This window comes from Arvicola amphibius, chromosome 14 (assembly GCF_903992535.2).
Source record: "Arvicola amphibius chromosome 14, mArvAmp1.2, whole genome shotgun sequence".
Classification (NCBI taxonomy): Eukaryota; Metazoa; Chordata; class Mammalia; order Rodentia; family Cricetidae; genus Arvicola; species Arvicola amphibius.
In genome coordinates this window covers 27612494-27631386 of record NC_052060.1, presented here as the reverse complement: position 1 = coordinate 27631386, position 18893 = coordinate 27612494, and the positions used below count along the sequence as shown (strand labels likewise).

General features: G+C 38.1%; 1 long non-coding RNA gene across 2 annotated transcripts in view; it reads left to right on the top strand.

The window, feature by feature from the left end:
- LOC119800943 overlaps positions 1-18893 on the top strand; it is a 50293-nt gene that overhangs the window by 16302 nt on the left and 15098 nt on the right. Inside the window, exon 3 of one of the 2 annotated variants that reach the window (XR_005283112.1) lies at positions 8680-8738. The exons of the other annotated variant lie outside the window; for it this stretch is intronic. This is a non-coding gene — a long non-coding RNA (uncharacterized LOC119800943). The remainder of the gene's footprint in view (positions 1-8679; positions 8739-18893) is intronic. 2 annotated transcript variants of the gene reach the window in all.

Here is an 18893-nt window from a genome sequence, read left to right as displayed (position 1 = left end):
GATAGAGGAGAAAGTAGGAAGTACTCTACAACAAATGGGCACAGGGAACCGTTTCCTATGCATAACCCCAGCTGCACAGACTTTAAGGGCAACATTGAATAAATGGGACCTCCTGAAGTTGAGCAGCTTCTGTAAAGCAAAGGACATTGTCACTAAGACACAAAGGCAGCCTACTGACTGGGAAAAGATCTTCACCAACCCTGCAACTGACAAAGGTCTGATCTCTAAAATATATAAGGAACTCAAGAGACTAGACGGTAAAATGCCAATTAACCCAATTAAAAAATGGGGCGCTGAACTGAACAGAGAATTCTCAACAGAAGAAGTTCGAATGGCCAAAAGACACTTAAGGTCATGCTCAACCTCCCTAGCTATCAGGGAAATGCAAATCAAAACAACTTTGAGATATCATCTTACACCTGTCAGATTGGCTAGAATCCAAAACACCAATAATAACCTTTGCTGGAGAGGTTGTGGGGTAAGGGGCACACTCATCCATTGCTGGTGGGAATGCAAACTTGTGCAACCACTTTGGAAAGCAGTGTGGCGGTTTCTCAGGAAATTCGGGATCAACCTACCCCAGGACCCAGCAATTCCACTATTGGGAATCTACCCAAGAGATGCCCAATCATACAACAAAAGCATATGCTCATCTATGTTCATAGCAGCATTATTTGTAATAGCCAAATCCTGGAGACAGCCTAGATGCCCTTCAGTGGAAGAATGGATGAAGAAACTGTGGAATATATACATACTAGAATACTACTCAGCGGTAAAAAACAATGACATCTTGAATTTTGCAGGCAAATGGATGGAAATAGAAAACACTATTCTGAGTGAGGTAACCCAGACCCATAAAGATGAACATGGGATGTACTCACTCATATTCGGTTTCTAGCCATAATTAAAGGACATCGAGCCTATAAGTTTGGGATCCTTGAGAAGATAATAAGAAGGTGAACTCCCAAAAAAGATATAGTAATCCTCCTGGATATTGGAAGTAGACACGATCACCAGGCAAAATTGGGAACTTGAGGGTTGGGCAAGACTGGGCCAAGGGAAGATGGGGAGAGAAAAGTGTGAAGGGGAGAGCGGGGGGAGCTCGGAGGAATGGGGTGCTTGGGATATAGGAAGGGTGGATATGAGAGCAGGGAAGCATATATCTTAATTTAAGGAGCTACCTGAGGGTTGTCAAGAGACTTGACCCTAGAGGGGTTCCCAGGTTTCCAGGGAGACGCCCCCAGTTAGTTCCTTGGGCAGCTGAGGAGAGGGAGCCTGAAAAGGCCAGTTCCTATAGCCATACTGATGAATTTCTTGCATATCACCATAGAACCTCCACCTGACGATAGATGAAGAAAATGACAGAGCCCCACATTGGAGCACCGGACTGAGCTCCCAAGGTCCTGATGAGGAGCAGAAGGAGAGAGAACATGAGAAAGAAAGTCAGGACCGTGAGGGAACCTCCAGCTGGCGACAGATGGGGAAGGTGACTGAGCCCCACATTGGAGCACTGGACTGAGCTCCCAAGGTCCCGATGAGGAGCAGAAGGAGCGAGAACATGAGGGAGAAAGTCAGGAACGAGAGGGGTGCGTTCACTCATGGAAACGGTGGGACAGAACTAATGGGAGATCACCAACTCCAGTTGGAATGGGACTGATGGATCATGCGACCAAACCCGTCTCTCTGAGTGTGGCCAACAGTGGGGGCTGACTGAGAAGCAAAGGACAATGGCTCTGGGCTCTGATTGTTCTTCATGGACGGGCTCTGTGGGAGCCTTCTCAGCTTGGTCGATCACCTTCCTGGACCTGGGGGGAGTTGGGAGGACCTTGGTCTTAGCATAGAGTGGGGAACCCTGATGGCTCCTTGGCCTTGAGAGGGAGGGAGGGGAGGTATGGGTGGAGGGGAGGGGAGGGAAGGGGGAGAAGGAGGGGAGGGAGGGGGGAGGAGGAGGGAAGGAGATGGAAATTTTTAAATATAAAAAAAATAAACCATGAGAAAAAAAAATATCAGAACAGTAAAGCATCATTTGAGTTTGCTTTTTTGGTGTTGCTCTGCCAAATTGTTCACCCAAATTAAAACAGTAGTGGAAAGTGGTAGAAAAGAAGGGTCTTGAATTCCCCCCAGAATCTACACAGTAAGAGAAAGCAACTGCAAGTTGTCCCCTGACCTCCTGCACACACTTCAGTATCTGGAAACACATATCCATGCACACACACACACACACACACACACACACACACACACACACATGCACATACACACATGCACACACACAATTAAATGCAACAAAACCTTTTAAAAAAGCAAAAACAAAAACTAGCACATAACTTGATAGCCTCACAGAGCAGGCTGGCGCCCAAGGATGTGGAGGTAAGCAGCCATTTGATTTGATCATGCAGAGAAAGATTGACTGTGTCACACAGATCTACACTTGCCATCACTAAAAGCCCAATTTTAATTAGGGAGTCACACATTGCTGTTCCCGACTATGTGCAAGCATCATAAAGGTAAATACCAGTGAAATGAAAGCTGGGCATAGCCAATCTCTTTCTGCAAGTATTTTACATATCTATAAAATTTTCAGTCTGTTGGAATTCCCTGAGGGTAATGGAGTATCCGCAAGCATACACTTCACAGCTGTGTACAGCCTGTGGGGAGCACATTACATGCACACGTCTGAAGCTGGATCACTTGAGCTTCTGTGCTTGTTCTGTCTCTTGCTACTTGGTATTCTTCCTCTGCACCTATAAAATGACACGAGGGTCCTTGCAACATGCACCTATCTTGAAATATTTTCTGATGACAATCTCACCATGGCCCACAGTGAAAAGGGATTAGGATAATATCAGTTAGGCTTTCTGGTCATGAGGCCTGGGACACATTTTAAAAGAATGTACCCAGAATAGGAAGTTCTCACTCAAAAAGAAATTTTTTCTTTGTCATTAGAAAAGAGGAGAGGGAAATGAAACTTCTTTGTCTAAAAATTATCTTAGAAATGCAGTCTTTTCTTATACTCTCAGTAGAAATAAAACAAACAAACAAACAAACAAAAAGGTGGCCTGGTGTGACATTCTGTCACTGAAATTACAGAGAACAGAAAGCTTGATCCACAGTATAAATTTAAAGACACTGAGCTGACACCCATCATGTATGTTAGTTTACGAGATTGCTCTAAAAGAGTTGCTTTGCAAATGATGCCCTTTGACATCATTGTCTAAAGTACTTGTTAAAATTGTACACTTCAGACTTGTAAGATGGCTAGAAAGGGAATAGCTCTTGCCACCAAGTTTGATGATGGAAAGAGAGAAGCAACTCATCAGGAGATGCCCTCTGCCCTCAATATAAGCTCCATAGTATGCTTGCCTCCCCCACCCCCAGTAAAGAAATAGATGCAAAACAAAAATAATACACAGTCACCCTAAACCTCTAGAATCAAAACTCTAATGTGGATTAGAGAGCACTATATTCTATACACATTCTGCTGAGAAATAATGCATTTCTGTGAGGGAATAACCCCAAGGCCAACTTTAAGAACCTCTGTTTGGTTTCTGTTTTTATTTGATTGATTTTTTTCACTCGTGTGTAGTACGCCTCTGTGTGTGCATTTTTTTTTTTTTTTTTGCACAGGTGTGGCTGCACTTATCCACCCACACATGGAGGCCCATGACTGCTGGCAGAAATCATCCTCAATAGCTCATCCACATTATTCATTGAAGCCAGGTCTCTCTTTCTAATCTAGGGTTGTCTAATAAAGCTTTACTCAGTAGCCAGATTAGTTCAAGGATCTCCTGTCTCTTCCTTCCAAGGCTGGGGTCCTAGGTGAGATGCCACACCTACCTGGCATTTACTAGCATTGCTGCAGACCCCATGTCTTATCTCCATGCATTTTTGGCAAGTGCTTTAACTTCTGAACCATCTTCGTAGGACCAATTTTCCAAAAACAATTTGGAAATAAATTAGTAAGACCAATGACTCCCAATATGTAGATGTTATTATGTCTTACTTATATACAGATTGTGGACATTGCCCAGCATACCTAGAACTTTAAAAATCTATTTAAATAAATAAATAAATTTTACTATAAATCAAATAATTTCTTTCCTTCATCGCTGTTATCAACTCCTGGTATCTAAGAATTCTGCATTATATCTACAACACAAAAGATATTTTTATTTCAACCATGGGATATCAATCAACAGAAATGGTTTAGACCACTCCATTTCTATATGTTATTCATTTACTTGGAAAGTACTTATTGTAAAATATAACACATCCTATTTGACTTAACAAAACTCAACATCTTGCCAACTTTACTTCAGATGTCTTTAGTAACAAAATATCCCAGAAAATCCCACTCTGAATCGTCTATACAACCCCGTCTCCCTTTTAATCCCAGAGCAATAATATATGTGCAGCCCTTATTGGTGATGTCTACTGTCACCTTGTGGGAATTTCCACAACACTCTGCGTTCCCCTCTCTGTGTCCAAAAGAATTGTTTGGGGTGGTATAGTCTTTCAGTTGCTTATTTTTCTTGCTGTCATAGTCTTCAGGATTTACCTATATTAGGAGACATAATGTTAGTTGACCCATTTTAACCTCAGTAATGTTTTATTGTATGAGTACATGTATTCATGAATGTGTGAGAAAGTTTTTTTTTTCTTACACACAATCTTTGGAATTCTTGGCTCGCACATTTAGTCGAACTGCAATTTTGATTTTCAGATGTCTTGTGTCAGTTATAAAGGTGTTAAGATGCAGCTCCCTCTAAATTTTGTTTAACTCGTGATTGGTGGGGTAGCACTTATTTCCGTGCGCAGCGGCCTTGTTTCCATTCCCCCGTGAACTCTCACTTATTCCCTTCATGCCTTCTCCTCCCTTGTGCTATGGGATGTCTCGGTGTTGACCTGTCCCTGTGAATGTCATTTGGATGCAAAGCTTTTGTTTGTTTCTAGGATTCGCACAAACTTTGTCTTACTGTGGAGCATGTCCTTTAACTTCTTCAAAACACAGTTTTAAAGCCGGGCGGTGGTGGCGCACGCCTTTAATCCCAGCACTCGGGAGGCAGAGGCAGGCGGATCTCTGTGAGTTCGAGACCAGCCTGGTCTACAAGAGCTAGTTCCAGGACAGGCTCCAAAGTCACAGAGAAACCCTGTCTCGAAAAACCAAAAAAAAAAAAAAAAGAAACAGTTTTAATTTAGTCTTTTACAACTTCATACATGTATATGAAGTATCCTGTTCATATTCGCCCTTTATTAACCTCTTCTTCACTCCTACTCCCTCTGAGCTCCACTTTCTTCCCAACAAATCCTCTCCTGCATTCATATATATATTTTTTTGTTTTTAATGATACCTTCCTTGAGTTTAATTAGGGATAGTTATACGCATGGGCTTGAGTGTAAAGTTATTTACTAAAACACGTGCAAATTACTAGAAGAAAAATGACTATCCATTCCCCTGCATTTATCTTTCTGAGCCTGAATTGTATCAGTGTATTTTCCATCCATTTTTATGCAAGTCACACTATTTTTTTTTACAGTGGAATAAAAGTCCATAATGATATTCTTCTATACTCTCTTGTTTTAGCTTTCAACTTAATAACACTAGACTATTTCATACTTTTTTTTTTTTTTGCTCAAAAAGCCTAAGCCATTCTGGACAAACTGTGAGCTTAAATACTTTAAAGTAAAACAAAACAAGAAAACTGTAACAATGACTAAGAAATGGGATTCAGCCGAAATGTCTGCCAACTGACAAATGAATAGTGAAAATATGGTACTTATACATAATGGAAGTTTATTCAGCTATAAAGAAACTCAAAATCATCTTGTCTTCTCCTTTCCCGTACAGGGGTGCATAAGCACTTTACAACCAAATCCAGATAATGTGTTTTGGAGACCAATACCACAAAAATGATCTTGACCTTGTGTGTTTCTCTGGATTTTACATCAGGAGATATGTGCCATCGATGCCCCATTATTATAATGTCCTATTTCTAAATATCTACTTTCTTGATCAGTCATTGATAGTACTACAATTAAAATATCACTATTAAAATAGCCTTCCCAGTTTCTTTCTGTCATTCTATCAGTTGTTGGCGTTAACATTTTCAGGCTATATTCTTACAAAGTGATAATTACAACTTCTGAGCGGACTACTTTTTCAGCTGTATTATGTCATTTGTTGCTATGGATTTTTCCCCTTTTGCTTTAAATTCTATTTTCCTCTTGTAAATATGCCAATTATAGTTAACATTTAATTTCTCTACATTCACTTCTTTTTAAAACTTCTATGCAGATTTTTTCTTCAATTTGTGTTTTGCTATTTTAATCTTTCGATATAAAATATATCCACGCTTATTGCAAATATTAATATATTTGGATAATTCTTTCATCTTTGCTTGATTTCCTTTGTTATTTATAAATGATAAAATTTATTTTTCCTGCTCTTTCATAGGATTTGTGTTCAGTTTCCATTTTTTAACAAGAAGGTACATCCTTGTTTTAATGTGCATAATTACATGAAAATATTTCAACAAATTCTTTATGTATGCATTATTTCTCTCTTCTTTTCATGTACACTATAAAGATCACAGCAAAATTTCATATACCTCAGAATTTCATATCTGATTTCACATACACACATATGTATATAGATTATGACTGCTCTGAGCAATGGTTTTGTTAAAAACAAATAATTCCTTTTTTTTTTTTTGGTTTTTCGAGACAGGGTTTCTCTGTAGCTTTGGAGCCTGTCCTGGAACTAGCTCTTGTAGACCAGGCTGGTAATAATTCCATTTTATCATCAATAGTTAATTATTATTGAAACATGATTTAATTCATCTGTTTACATTTTTTTCTTCTACTATCTGAGGACACAGTTTTCTTTGGTTATGTACAGCCCTTAACAGTTGCAACTTGATGTGATTCAACCAACTGAGGGGTTGAATATTGATTTCATTCTAATGTTGCCTTGGTGGGTCTGGGGTGAGCCACCCCTTCCATCTAAGCACAACCTTGATTTTTGTACCCTCTTATATCATGTTGACTTCCTAAGAAAGCTACAGTAGGAAAAACCTTGGGAAATGTCACCACAGCAGCCTTTGTATATGAAATTGTAACATCCATTCTTTTCTCTGAATTCTGAAAAGCCTTTCTTCTACCTGTTTTAAAAACTTGCAGCTAGGAGTTGTTGATGAGTCAATACTCTGATAATAATGCTACTTTTCAAACTATTGCTTCTGTCAAAGCACAATCGTCTGATTAGTCCTCATTTTGTTTATAACCCTCCTGTGATAACTTTTGAGAGCATTTCTATATCCCTAATCTTCTCATAGCTCATATTATAGCATTCACATATGTTGTTTTAATTTTTCCTGCTGGAATCCTGTGAATTTGAAAACTGTTTCTTATCTATTTTAAATTTGGGAAAAATATCTCACTTAATCGTTAAAAACATGAGTTCCTTCAAAAATTATTTATTACACTTTAAGGATTTATTTTTTGTTTTTATTTTCATTTTCTCATCAGCTGAGAGTTTCATGTTTATATACAGTATTTTTGAATTGTTAAAATATATTTGTTTTGTGTATATAGGTGTTTTGCCTGCATGGTCTGTGGACCATGTACCTGCAGTGTCTACAATAGCCAGAAGAGGGCATGAGATCCCTCTAGGCCTGGAAATACACAGATGGTTGTGAGTCACCATGAAGGTGCTGGGAATTGAACCTCAGTCCTTGAGAGAACAGCCAGTATGCTTAACTATGGAGACTTTTCTCCAACCCCTATGTAATGTGCTTTCATTAAGTCCACCCCCATTTCCTTCCTACCAGTCCCTCCTGTATTACGACAAGTGATATCCCCTTCCACTTTCTTGTGTTTTCCCTATTTTGCTTTTCTTTTTTTTTCTTTAACGCACACAGTCCACTTAGTTCTGCTAGTACTTGTATGGATGAAGGGCTACCTACTGAAACATAGATACCAACCTTTAAAAAAACTATTTCCCTTCTCCCTAAAGCAATAAACAGCCAATAGAACTCCAAATAGTGTTGAGACATCCTGACTACCCTGTTCTGAGATTTTATTCAGTTTGTTCTTCTGTTAGTCTTGTAGTTACAGATGCTGTCAATTTATGTGTCCAACTGCTCTTTTATGTCAAAAATGCACTGCTTTTCTGTAGTCATCTACTGCCTTTGGCTTTCACAATCTTGGTGCCCACTATTTTTCAATGATATATTGAGCCTTGAAAGGAGGACATGAGATATAGATATCTCACTCGAAACTAAGCATTTCACAATCTTTTATTCTCATAACATGGGCCATTTGTGAACATCTATGTTAATAACTGTCTACTATAAGAAGTTTCTTCCCTAATGAAGGCTTAAAGATGCATTTATCTATGGGTATAACAAAACTTGCGAGCAATCATCTGAATATCATCCCCATTTGGCAGACTAATAGTAGTCGCTTTTACCCTAGAGCCTCCCTGTGATCTCTCTAGTCATATGTTTTTGGTCTCATTAACGGTGTCAGCCATAGGTTCTATCTTGTGGAATGGATCTGAAAACCAATCAGAAAGTGATTGGTTCCTCTTATAACATTTGTGCGTCATGACAAGCTGGTCATATTGCACCTCAAAGAATTAACAGTTGATTAAGACTGATGAACCCTTTTCCTCCCCAGGAGAATACATAGCATGTTCCAATATGATGAAATCCAGCCAGTAGAGATGAAGTTACCATGTAAGTATCAGCTTGCAAGTGTTCTCAGAAGAGGATCTTATCACCAAACGGGAGAATCTTCTTTCTTCCATGGTTCTTAATTTATCCTTTTGTTTTATTTAGTAGTATACTTTATCTTACTGAGTCTTCATCTTGTGTTCAGGCTAGCTTTTCTCCTTTGGTCCTGTTCTAAATGGTAATGCTTTATATCTCAAAGTTCATTTTGCCTATAGCTGTCATCTATTATTTATGGTTTCAATTTTTATGGTTACTGTTATCTGTGGTCAAGTAAGGTCCAAGAATACTAGCTGAGAAATTCTAAAAGAACAAAATTCATTCACTTGAAATAAATGTCCTTCTGAGTAACAAGGTATGATCTCATGATGCCCTGCGTGGTACTTCCTTTGCTACAACTAAAGTGTTTCCCTGGAAGTCGCGGCATATGTGCTGACTTCTCACCAGTAGCTGTCCCAGTTATCAAACTGACTGTTGCAGGGCTTCAGTGCTTAAGCCCAGGCATCACTCATTTCACTTAATAAGGACACCAGGGTGATAGAATGGTACCCTGACCACTTCACTATATGCACTGTTAAGAACACTTTTTTTTAAACAACACTGTTTGGTTTATTAGCTCAGGATTCTTATTAAGTAATGCTTACATCTTAAATGATAATAGTCCTGTTGCGGAACTACAAGTCTGAGATTGGTACAGGGAAGGACCTGTCTTCCTCCTTTCAAGACCTTAGTATGCATCACTCCATTAGAGGGATGCAGCTTTGGGTATGATGTGCATCAGGGAAGGAAAGATAGGTGGCTCTGGTGTTTGATCACCTCACTTAACTCAGGATCAAACTATCAAAACCAGGGTGGTCCTCAGACACTGAGATCAATTCTTGTTTCCAAGGGCAGACTATTTCTCCCTACGTACATTGCAGGCTAAGATAGTCTCTTATTGCCTATACCTTCACCTTATAGTTTAGCACTCCTGTTTGCCACAACTGTTTCTCTATGCTTTTCCTCTCTTGGGGGGTATAGAAGGTCAAATTCAGGCAAGAACACTTTGTTTTATTATTAGTTATTATTAGTGATTTTACTGGCCAGATTTGGAAATTCAACTTTTTCATAGGTGTGAGTACAGGAGAGGACACAGGAAAATCAGGACTTATTACTGCCTGTGGTTTCGAATATTTGCTAGGTTCTTGGAAGAAATATTCTTTGAATGAAGTGAAGAAGACTAATATATTCATTTTTGTGTGATAATTCAATTCTAAGTTGTCCACCAATGACCCAGTACTGTAGAAGGAATGGTGGGCTGCGTTCCTGCCCGGCTCCTGCACGGCTAGCTTAGCCCCAGAATAATTACACGGGAACTGTATTCTTTTAAACACTGCCTGGCCCATTAGTTTCAGCCTCTTATTGGCTAATTCTCATATCTTGCTTTAACCCATATTTAGTAATCTGTGTAGCACCACGAGGTGGTGTCTTACCGGGAAGGATCTTAGCCTGCGTCCATCTCGGAGAGGAGAGCTATGGCGTCTGCCTGAGGCTTCTGCCTGACTCTGTTTTCTTTCTCCCACAATTCTGTTCTGTCTACTCCACCCACCTATGTTCTGACCTATCAGGCCAAGCAGTTTTCTTTATTAATTAACCAGTGAGAGTAACACATAGACAGATGACCCTCCTCCATCACAGTACTTTATACAAATATATTTTTCTGACTTGAGGGAGGACTTTTAACTGTCTTTAAATCTACAAATGACAAAGTTGATGGACTATTATCCCCACAATTACAGCTCCTTACAAGGCAATGGTGAAGAGACTGAAGAAATAATCACAGCCCAGAACTCCTTGACTTGTGGGTAATCCAAGGGGAATTAGTCTTGACTATTCTAGCTAGCCAAACCATGAAAATTTGGACTCAATGAGAGTGAGACAACAGTGAGATATGTGCTCTGATTTTGCAGAGAAAAATAGTCATGGTTTCTACAGACAAAGCAAAATGATTTTTGCTACTAGCTAGTAAAGCTTTGGAACATCAGATGATATCACAACCTGCCCAAGACTATGATTGCAACCTAGGGAATTCTTAGCAGGGGACACATATTAAAAAGTCAGTGTCTTTTTGGGCACCAACATTTTAAGAAACAAAATGTATGTTGTGTTTAGCCAGTAAGTTCGGGCAAACATAACTTGAAAATTAATAATGCAATTATTAATTCTTATTCTACCATTTCCCTTTTAAATTTTATAGTTTCTTATTCCTTTTACCAAAATTGTGCTTGCATTTATTTCCTTAATTATTTTGTTTCTATTAATTTAAAAAAACTTATAAATTCATATTTTTATTTCATTTTTTCTACATTAGATTTTTATCTTATTTTGATAACTAATTAGCCCCTCTCTAGGAACTCCATTTAATTTTTACTTATATAAGTTTGGAGTATAGGCTTACTTAAATAGAAAACTGTCCTTTTAAATTTTTTGAAATTATAATTACATCATTTCTCCTCTATTCTGCTCTCTAAATCCTCCCTTGTATCTTTCCTTTCTCTTCAAATCTATAGCCTCCTCCTCTTTAATTGCTCTCTCTCTCTCTCTCTCTCTCTCTCTCTCTCTCTCTCTCTCTCACACACACACACACACACACACACACACTCCTAAGTATATGAACACAACTGTTCAGACCATTTAATGTCTACCCACTTTTATTTCAGATCTCATTCCAACAATCCTGCCTTGACCAGCCTCCCCATGGGGCTGCCATGTGACAAGGAAATCTTTTGTCACCTATACTGTGGTGTTCAACATTGACACCAGCTGATGCATTTGCTTCAGGTCTGTCCTGAGAATATTTCTGTCTCTCACTTCCTTAGAGAACTCATACATCAAATATCTAACCCAAGAAATAGACCTTCTTTTATTGTTTCTTTTATAATAAGGAATCTTTGTACTATCTAGCTATAGATTTCAACCAGACACCACTTCTTAGTTTCATTTTTTAAAGCAGGTAGCTCTTGGTTCTTTCTCTTGAAGTTTTCCAGGTTGAGTTAATTGATTATCTCTCCTATACTTAAGAGGTTCTTAGCTTCTAACTAATAGAACCAGTGTTTCCAATTTTAAGTATTAAGTCACCAAAAATTCGATCTCACCATCCATTCTGTAGCTTGACACAACACACGAGCTGCTCTCTGTTTGCTCCATGAATCAGTAGAGTGGTGTAAAAAATGCAATCAGAGATCCAGACAGCTTGGAATCAAACACACATTCATCTAAACAGCTGTGAGACTTTGGTGAGTGACTGGAGTTATTTGCCTAGCTTCTCAGTTTGAAGAATGTTAGGTAATAATACTCACTCACGGGACAGTAAGAGGTTAAAGACGTCAATATTTGTATGGATTTGTGTCTGCTTTAGAAAGCACCCAATAGCTGTGGCCTGTTAGTCCCTAAAGATTTTAGTTCCTAGATCATCCTCTGGCTCTCTCTATAGGACAATTGTACTCTCAGTAACCTCTTCTTCAATGTAATTGTCTTGAACATAGCTTAGACATTGTCTCACTTATGCCTTGGACATCATTATAATAGTTGGATTTTTTTCTAAAATCCCCTTTTCAATGATTCCATTCTTTGACTAAAAATCTCCCATTTTCCTCTATGGCTATTTCATTGACAGTAATTCTCCAGTCTCAGCCTAAACCCATAATCATTGAGCTTACCATATGTTGCTTCTCAACCTTTTCAAATTCTTACTTTAACTTTTATGCAGTCTGAGTGTCATAATGAATCTGTAGATTACTTCTTTTATATATACCCATTATTTGCTGTGATCTTCTTGCTTGGTTGTGCATACTTACCAATACCCTAGTCAGAGCTAAACCCATTTCCCTCAGTACTAACCTCCTTTTTCTTGATTTTATTGAGTTCTACATTTTTCTCTGCTCCATTCACTTCCTCTCCCCTCCCCCATCAACTATTTCCCATAGCTCCCATGCTCCCAATTTACTCAGGAGATCTTGTCTTTTTCTATTTACCAAGTAGATTAGATCCATATATGTCTCTCTTAGGGTCCTCAATGTTGTCTAGGTTCTCTGGGATTATGATTTGTAGGCTGGTTTTCTTTGCTTTCTGTTTAAAAACCACTTATGAGAGAGTACATATGATAATTGTCCTTCTGCGTCTTGGTTATCTCACTCAATATGATGTTTTATGGATCCAACCATTTGCCTGCAAATTTCAAGATGTCATTATTTCTTTTGTTATGTAGTATTCCATTGTGTAAATGTATCACATTTTCCTTATCCATTCTTCAGACGAGGGGCATTTAGGTTGTTTCCAGGTTCTGGCTTTGACAAACAATGCTGCTATGAGCATAGTTGAGCACACGTCCTTGTGGTATGATTGAGCATCCTTTGTAACTAGCTTCTTTTATGTAAGGTGGATGAGAACTAGTTGAACATATCCTACTGGGCTGACTTATCATTCATCCACAAATTTCATGAAACACAACATCAAATGGACCTAATGTTTTATTCTTTTTAAATGAATTTCTGTAACTTTTCCAAATAACTTATATCTATTCTCAAAAAGACAATTTCACATCCTCTTCACTCATCCTAAAGCCCCACTTTTGCCTATATCTCAGGTGATGATTTTCACTAGCAAAATTATTAAGAAGTGGGGGTATACTAGTTCCTTGACAACCTTCGTTCACCTACTTTGCATGTGCATGCATATATTCTTTCTTCTCTCTTTCCATTGGGTATGAGCTAACCATTTCCCCATGAAGCAAAGCCCCCATTCTTACCTGTTGTGCACTCTTATTTCCTATCATTGATGTTAATTTTCTTTCCCCTACTACCTTCTCAGTCTTTCTCTGTTGATATAGTGTTCTTCAGCTCCCAACATGCTCTTTCCTCTCAGTTAAACTTGAAAAAAATTTTCCTGGCCTTAAATTTGCCTCCATATCATTTCCTCAAACACTTTGCTCGTTTCCTAATTGTGGAAACTTATCTCTATCATTCACTAGTCTCTCAAGTTACTGCAACTGATAATTGTGACTTACATTTAATGTTCTTTAAAAACATAATTCTAAATTTTATCTACACATTGACAATTCCCAAGATTAAAATTGTATTATGTCTAGATAGTAAACAGAGGCATCATAAATTAGTATATTTTCAGCCATTCTATTCTTCTACTCCATTGTCTTCTTCAGTAGTCCCCAACCACTAGCATCACTATAGCTATTTGGGATTAAATACATTCTCTGGAGTATTACTTCATTCAGCCATACTGTGAATCCAATGTCTAAAAAGTACTCATTCTGCTTTTTAAATATATCTTCAGTCCAAACACATTTGACTACCCCACTTATTTTTTTTTATCACTATTCATTTCATTGTTTTCTGGATTTCAAAATCTGTAATATCTTCTCACGACTTCTGTTACATCTTCTTCCCAGATTAATTTCCATCAAGTCTCAATACAGCAGCCCAATGCTGTGGTAAAGTCTACTGGCAAAATAGCTAAGTTGTGGTGAATTTTCAAATGAAGTAGAACTAAAATACTAGATAAAAGTAACATAGAAGATAGAGATAAATGATAGTAATTAAAGTATTCCACATTTGTTCTACTAGATAGCAACTAATTAAAGCCATGTATTGCATTTGGTGAGTTACTGGGGGAGGGGTTTTCTATGCCATGAAGCAATATTCAGTGAAGCTAATTCCCTGGTATAAATTTTCAATAAAGCTGATGAAAGTGCTATATGCTAATTAGTCTTAAAATGGAAAGAACATTTTTAAACTTAATTAACACTACGTTGTTTTCTGTTCAGTGTTGACAGAGACCAAGTTGTATAGGGAACTTCCTTTATGAATGCTACACTTAGTATACATGCTAAGAGTGGCCTTTCACATTGTGAACTCATAGGTTCCTCTGAAGGAGTCTAATGATGATGAAATTTTATTCAAATAAGAAAACACCATCAGCAAAGTAAGATTTAGAATGGTCTGACTCAAAGGAAAAGAGTATTCTCTTAAATGTATAAATCTTTCCATGATGTTATAAACATAGGTCATCTTGGTCATGCAATATGTTGCTACTAGTATCATTGCTATCTATGTTGAAGATAGAGACAACGTGTAGGACCTGTATACACATTTCCAGTGGAGAGGAATGTTTCTGTTCTGTTTGACTTTCCACGCTCTCTGCCTCACTGTCATGTGCGGGTCATTCTCAATTTCATTCCCATTCCTATGTTATTAAGTGGGTCATCAAGATTGAGTAAGATAGGGTATAAAACATACCTGCTGGCCGGGCAGTGGTGGTGCATGCCTTTAATCCCAGCACTCGGGAGGCAGAGGCAGGCAGATCTCTGTGAGTTCGAGGCCAGCCTGGTCTACAAGAGCTAGTTCCAGAACAGGCTCTAAAAATGCTGCAGAGAAACCCTGTCTCAAAAAACCAAAAAAAGAAAAAAGAAAAAAGAAATACCTGCTGGTCAAGAAGAAAGACTCAGGGAATACCCGAACTCTTCTGTGCCCCCTTGATCTATTTGCATCTTCCACTAAACCTGACTTCCCTTGGTTGTATAGGCAGAATTAGAAGTATACAGCATCCACGAAAAGCAAGGATAGAGATCTTGATTTTCTCCAACTGGAATATGGGAATCTACACAGTCTAGAACAGCAGTTGAGATTTCAGTTCCATGGGCTTTTGTTTGTTCTTTTGTTTCTTAGCTGCTCATTTGAGATTTCATTCCTTTAAAACTATAACTAGAAAGAATTAAAACTTGTGAAAGTATCATATGTTTACAGAAATCTCATCCTTCTATGGTATACTCCTTTGTTTTACATTTATTTACTGTGTGTTTATACATGTGTACAGCTTGGTGCACCTGTGATTGATAGGTAACAGTTTGTGGGAGTCAATATTTTCCTTCCACCATGTAGATCCCAGGCATAGGATTCAGGTCATCGGGCTTAGCAGAAAATACCTTTACTCAGTGAGACACCTCATGTACTCTTATAGTACATCTTAAGAGGACAATCATACTAATGGAATGTTCCTAGACCAGAATCTCCAATAAAAAATTGGCTTCTTTTCATTTTTCTTTTTCAATTTTCAGTTATTAAAAGTGGTATAATGACAACCCCCCAAAACCCTTTCATTTTGTTCCAGAAGTTTGATCTTGTTAACTTTTGACAGGCTGCAAATTGCTTAGATCACGTTCTCCCATTCCTTATTAGTAGGACTGACAGAAGAGCTGAAGCCAGACTGTGTTCTTGATGCTAATATGGACACATGGATGCCAATGCTTAACATGTACTTCTCTGTTAAACTTTAAATAATCATGCCACTTATAGTTTCATAAGCAGTTCCACCCTTTATGCACTCAACTAACCACACAAAGAATGGATTCCACAAGAATGGTGGGCATTTGCAAGGCAAAAACATCTCAAAAACAATTATTGGAATGGTTGTAGATGCATGGAAGATTACTCATCTGTGGTTGAGTCTTGGCATATTGTTTGAAGGTATGTGTACTTTCACCACAAATCCCCTAAGAATGAGGAGGTCAGGGCATGGCATTCTTAAAAGCTTTCATTGGTTAATTTGTAGTGACTAGACTTGCAAATATTTTGTTTCCTCAAGTAGCAAGAAAAGAAATCCAATTTCCATAATCTCAATTTGTTTGTTATCTAAAACACAGAAATGCGTCTGTGTTTCTGCGTGGTTTCTTACATAGATTAAAGTAAAAGCAGTAGGAGTCACAAAGTATAGATTGTCATGGAATGAACAAATAGAGCCGTGAATACTGGGCAAGAACTCTTGGCAGCTCTTCCCTGAAAGCTGTGGAGAACCTGCTGCGTAGGGCCCCAAGGCATTCTGACAGTGAAAAAGCATGCTGATAAATAATGTTTTAAAACATTTAATTAATAACTAAGGCTACAGTATGGATCTTTCCTTACTCAGACAAGAGAAGGTTGTTTTTTTTTTAATTTATTCTTTAGTTACTTCCCCAAGAGGTAAAACACAGAAAATATTGAGAAATGCTAATTAATATTTTTGACTGTTTAAACTTTGTAAGCATCACAAGATGAATTATGGGATAATAAAATGGCAGGGCATTAAATGATATTTCTCATAATAAAAACAACAATAGCATACCATTGTGGGAAAAGATAATAGAATGTTTAAAAGCATAAGGTCAAGAGTCACATACATAAGAGTTTATAGTTTTTACTTTTTAAACATGTTCCAGAACCACTGTTCAGACAAATAAGAGGACCTGGTATCTAGTAAAAAAAAAAAAGCCACTTGTTTGTTCCGGCTGCTCTCAGCTTGTTCATCCTGGCTGCCCAGAACTGAAATAATCACAAAGAAACTGTATTAATTAAATCACTGCTTGGCCCATTAGCTCTAGCTTCTTATTGGCTAACTCTTATATATTAATTTAATCTATTTTATTAATATGTGTATCACCAAGTGGCTTTGGCTTACCAGCTGAAGTTTTGGCATCTGTCTCTGACAGGGCTACATGGCTTCTCTCTTGACTCCTTCTTCTTTCTCCCAGCATTCAGTTTAGTTTTCCCCACCTACCTAACTTTTGCCCTGATATAGGTCCAAAGCAGTTTCTTTATTCATTAATGGTAATCACAGCATACAGAGGGAAATCCCACATCACCTCCCCTTTTCTGTTTAAATAATAAAAGAGGTATCAAGCAAGAATCATAGTTACAATATTTATATCTACTTTATCTTTTATTATAACTGAGAAAACTATAACTATAAATTCTTCAACTCCATCAAAGATTTCAGAAGGATACAATATTACCCAAGTAAACAGGAAGTACATTGTCAGGAACTTCTAACACCCTAAAAATGACAGTGACATATCGCTGCCTACACAGTCACCCAAAGTTGTTCTGTACCATTGGGGCATCCATCTGCAGCTTATTGGTCCATAGTATATGTGTGTGTGTGTGTGTGTGTGTGTATACACACACATACACAAAATGCCTTAGTGTTGCAAACATTAAGTACTGGATCTCTCTTAGCTATTAGTTATGAACTGTGGGATATTCTGCAGCTTCCTGTCTTGATGAAAAGTAGAACATGCAATGAATTCCTACAAGGAATGCTTTATGCTGAGAAACATGAGATAAATTAACCCTAAGGAAAAAAAGTTAGAGAGCCTTTGAGAGCTGAGGTTTATAGAACTGACAGAAGCTTCTTCGTTTCCATCCCCTTTTATAGTTTTCTCACTGACCTCTTTGGGATTCTTCCCCAAAGCAGAAAAGCAGTCATCTGTAAGTCTTACTGGTACCAAAATTGTGCCTGTGAAACCTACTGTGGGGTTGCTCTTATGATATGTTTCTGGATAGATTAGTGTAGACTTGGTAATCTCATGAAACTTCCTCAAGGAACCTCTTTCTGATCACTATAGTCTTGATAGACAGCCCCGGTATTCCTGCATCACACAATGCTTCTGTCTTACCTTCACACACTGAAACAATTGCTGATTTCTTGCTTAGCTTTTCTTCCCTGTCCACGTGCTCTGAAGTGACATGCATTGTATGTCCAGGGTCCAGCATGATGCCATGAATATCATAGGTACTAAATAATCTCCAAATAATAAAGCAAATGTTTTACTTGTATAAGCATCTGTCTTGCAATGCCAGCGTTCTTCAGATGGCTGTATAGTCTCCCTCAGTATATCTAAAAGCTTAGAGTAGAAAGTTGTTCACAGTAGTAACAGTAAAAGGAATAAGTGGCTCCCATCTACCATTGCCTCTTTTTTCCTGTGCATTCAAACCACACCTTGCTATTTGTTCAAGAGTAAAAGGAAGATACATAAGCATGAGCCTTGTTTATATACTGTGTTTAATGGATAAATTTGCTGGATTGTGTGGTGTCCTTCAGAAATCACTGTTAGTGTGAGAAGAGATGGTGAGAAAGCTATTAGAGTATTCAGACAGCTCATAAACTTGGGGTCCAGCTGGCAAGTATAGTTGTACTCAGCAGGGTACTTCCACACTGCTATTCTAACATAACCAAAATCTGAACATGTTTGACATCTGATTTCCCCCTTACATGTCCCTTGTTAGTGCACTGAGTTTTGATAAAGGATTTCTAGATCCAAAGATCATTTGACTCTAAGACCTAGATCAAAACTCT